This window comes from Bidens hawaiensis, unplaced genomic scaffold, assembly GCF_021521415.1.
Source record: "Bidens hawaiensis isolate Kalapana, Puna unplaced genomic scaffold, B.hawaiensis_p1.1 tig00059688_1, whole genome shotgun sequence".
In the NCBI taxonomy this organism is placed as follows: domain Eukaryota; kingdom Viridiplantae; phylum Streptophyta; class Magnoliopsida; order Asterales; family Asteraceae; genus Bidens; species Bidens hawaiensis.
Window position 1 is genome coordinate 85,044 of NW_027506442.1, and position 4,132 is coordinate 89,175.

Sequence of the window (4,132 nt, forward strand, 5' to 3'; positions counted from 1 at the left end):
CGATCACTGTGTTTGTTTGACCGCTGCGTTTTGTAATTGGAGAAGTAAATTTGTGTTCTGATATCCATCTTTTTCAGAAGTCAATGTCGAACTATTAATCTAGACAAAACGGTCAACAACTCTTTAGCATCATCAGAACATGAACATTAATAGATTGTTTTGCCACCTTTCTTTACTTATTACAGTTTACACAAACAAAGAAAGCCAAAGAAATGAAAACAGACACAAATTCCTGTAACTAATTAACACTTGAACTAGGACTTCTGTATATTACCATATCATAAATACATTAAAGCACCAAGCTTTTAACTTGATCTCGCCTGAACGATCCAAATCAGAATGCAGATCCACTGTTCTTGGTCTTTCCAAGCATTACGTCTTTGGCTTCGTTGATCTTTGAAGCTAAGTAATGGCTGCCACCGGCATCCGGATGGTTTGCAACCATGACCCTTCTATGCGCTTCCCTTACCTTGTCGGCAGCCGCACTCTCTCTGCAATACGAAAAATGTCTAAATTACCCTTCCCATAATAAACAAATCTAACAAAAGGGTATATTTGTTCCTTCTTCAACAGTTATATGAGACCCCAAGGGTGCAAACGAGCCGAGCCGAGCCGAGCTCGAGCTAGGCTCGTTTCGAGCTCTATTTTCAAAGCTCGAGCTCGGCTCAAGCTCGACTCGTTTACTATTGATCATTTATTTTTTATATAATTATAATTAATTTTATATATTTCTTTCTATTATAATTTTATGTATAAAATAATATATATTATTTAGTTATTTTTTCATAACATTATATATTAATAATTATTAAATATATATTTAAAAACAATTATATAAATGGCAGGCTCGTTTAGGCTCGCGAGCCGGCTCGAGCTCAATAAGTGAAGCTCGGGCTCGGGCTTGTTTATTAAACGAGCTTATTTTTAGGCTCGAGCTTGGGCTTGAATAAGCTCGGCTCGATCGATCTTTTAACGAGCCGATCTCAAGTAGCTCTCGAGCAGCTCGGCTCATTTGCACCCCTAGTCATATCCATTCAGGCATCCATATCTCAATCTTAAACTTTCAATAATGATATAACAAATAAATCTACATGGTGCAAGTCAATAATTCATATACTTACAGAGGTCAGCAACTTAAGCCATTATTAGGGCTGTAAACGAAACGAACCGAACTGAACAAGGCATTGTCCATGCTCGTCTGTTAAGCTTTTATCAGACAAGCGAACGATTCACGAACAGTAACCGAACTAATTTTCTTGTCCATGCTCGTTCTTTAAGGAAATGAGCATGTTCATGAATGGTTCACGAACAAAAATAAACACAAGCAATGTTTAGGTGATTTGGCTATCCGAGAATGGTCAGCGTCAACGGTTCAGTCTGACTACGAAATTGCTTTTTTGTAGCATTCATATTCATATGTTAACTTTACATATAAATTAATCACATAATACTGATATCTATATTTTGTTTTATATTTAATAGTTTTGCTCAAATGTATATGATGAGATTAGAAAAATAACTAAAAAGTACTAAAAACATTAACGAACAAATTATCGAATGTTCACCAACACAATTGAATGAACACGGCCTACGCCCGTGTACATTCATTTAGTTAATCAAACGAAATTCCTCGTCCACGTCCGTTCATTTACTAAACAAACTAAAAACAAATTTCACGCCTAACAGTTCGCCGAACGTTCGGTTCATTTACAACCGTATTGACATCTTTTTTACAACATTATGCTAAACCTCCAACACTCAACCATAATTCAAGGCGAAGTTAGGCTACCTAACACCGAGGATCAAAGCCGCTTCTCGCCGTGTCATTGTCTGTTGAAACCCACCTTCATAGAACCTGCGTGACCGGGGTCTTGGGGGGCGAGTCTTGAAAGAATGCCAGGCCTGAATTCCATATTTGCCAGCCATGGCTGCAGCTGCAATTGCAAGCCCGGCAATAAATGGAGTAGCCTGATACACACATCATTCTCAACCCCCTTAGTTTTATAATAATATATATAATAATAATAATAATAATAATAATAAATTGAACAAAATCGCATATATTGGATGGAACTGAATTAAAGTGATTGTTAGGGCAAATTGAAAGATCCCTAAATGGTATTAATAATATAAAATTATAAAATATAAAATATAAAATATAAAATCTAGAAATATAAAAGGGTGTTACCATTAGATTGTAACAACTAACAATTTGGAGTTGGAGGTAGAAGACAGTGTTTGCATCTGAAACTTGTTTCTTTATGATTCTAGTAAAAGATATATTATATTATATTATATTATCGAAAAAACTTATATAATATAATATATTATATTATATTATATTACCCAAAAAACTTAAAAAACAAATAGAGAATAATATAATATAATATAATATTTATATTATATTATATTATATTATCGAAAAAACTTAAGAAATAAATGGAGAATAATAGCCTGAATCTCGGGCTCGTGGCTCGTTCGATAAAAGTTAAAATAAAAATAGCTAAAAAAAAGTTGATTTGTAACATCTGAGCTGATTTGGATCATTTTTGTAACCGAACCAAAATCGGCCCAGGCTCGGCTCGTTGGCTCGATCTTAAGCTCGTTTGACTTCAAATTCAAGCTAGAGCCTAGCTAAGTTGCCTCGTTTAATTTCGAGCCCGAATTCGAAACCACGGCTCGACTCGTGAACAGCCCTATCACGAGCTCAGCTGAACCGAGCGAAGGCTTGCTCGTTGCTTGGCTAGTTTACAACCAAACCGAACGGTTGAAATTCAAACTAAGTGAAAAACGAAACGTGCCAAAATCAAATCGAGCATTTTCCGATTGAATATCGAGGGCTTTCGAACATTATTTATTTCTTTTTCACTTTAATTTTCAATAAGAAACAAGTTTGAATGCTGTAAACAATATATTTTGAAAACAAATTAGTATTTTTTAGACAAACGTATAATAGGGTTGTGAATTTTTAAGATAAAAAAGTTTGAAGTGAGATATAATGAACATGTAAACGAACTTTTAGTATGCTGAAAACTTGAATCAAACTAATAAAAACTATAAAATTGACGAAATATGAATAATTTAAAAGGGTTTAAAAAATTGTATATTTGTATTTTATGTGTGTTTATATATTTATATGTTTGTTCACATGTAATTATATATAAAATAAATTAAAAATATTCGAGGCCAAACAAAACCGAGCAGACATTTTCTCGTTGTTTGGCTTGTTTACAATCCAAACCGAGCAGAGTGGCTCATTTGAAATTGAGAAAATAAAAACGAGCGAGCATTTTTTCGAGCAAGTTTGAACCACAATTTGTTTGAAACTTTGAACGACCCTAGATTTGGGCATCTTCAATTTGATGATTGTTTTGGGAATTGGGCCTTTGAATGGGCAACTAATAAAAAAGAATTAGAGGTTCAGCCCATTTTTGGGATATTTTTGGCCCGCTTTTCAGACTGCTTGTTGCCTTGTTTCTGGCATTACTTTTTTATTTACCATGTTAGAGGATATTTTTTAGATTTGAAAAACTCAGTTATAGTTAGTCCGTTTAATAATCGAACGTGCGGTTTAGCGTAAAAAGCGTTCATGATAAGCTAAAACATGTCATCATAAACGAGTCTATCAGGTTTAGTTTGTATGAAAGGTTTTTGATTTAGCGGTATTAATTACCAAAAAGTTTAGGTTTTGTGGTATCAATTATTAAAAAGATCCAAGAGTTTGTGAGTTGTCTGCCAAGAAAATATAGTTTGTGGAATTCATTAGAATCAGAATCTGATTGCCATTTCTTATTGTTTTTGTTTCGGAGAATTCATTAAATTGTTTTTTAAATGTGTTTGGATGGAAAATGAATTAGAATTAGAATTATAATTAAGTTTTTCAAATTTCTTCACATAAAGAAATTCTACAATCTTTTTAATTGTAATAAATTTAATAGGCCTATAAACGAACCGAACGAACATGAATAAGGCTGTGTTCATTTTCGTTTGTTAAGGAAATAATGTGTTCATGAATGGTTCACGAACACAAATAAAATCGGCAGAGCCTAGAGATTGAGACTGATGTATTCATTATTGTGAATAACGAAAACCTGTAAACGAACCAAACAAGCGCGAAAAAGGGCATGCTCGT

At 33.7% G+C, this 4,132-nt stretch overlaps 1 pseudogene across 1 annotated transcript; it reads right to left on the bottom strand.

The window, feature by feature from the left end:
* Positions 1–248: 248 nt before the first annotated feature.
* LOC143617863 (mitochondrial import inner membrane translocase subunit TIM14-1 pseudogene) lies at positions 249–1,968 on the bottom strand (annotated as a pseudogene). Its single transcript, XR_013150904.1, has 2 exons — positions 1,790–1,968; positions 249–491 (listed from the first exon to the last, which is right to left on the bottom strand). The product of XR_013150904.1 is annotated as a mitochondrial import inner membrane translocase subunit TIM14-1 pseudogene (transcript).
* Between the last annotated feature and the right edge of the window lie 2,164 nt (positions 1,969–4,132).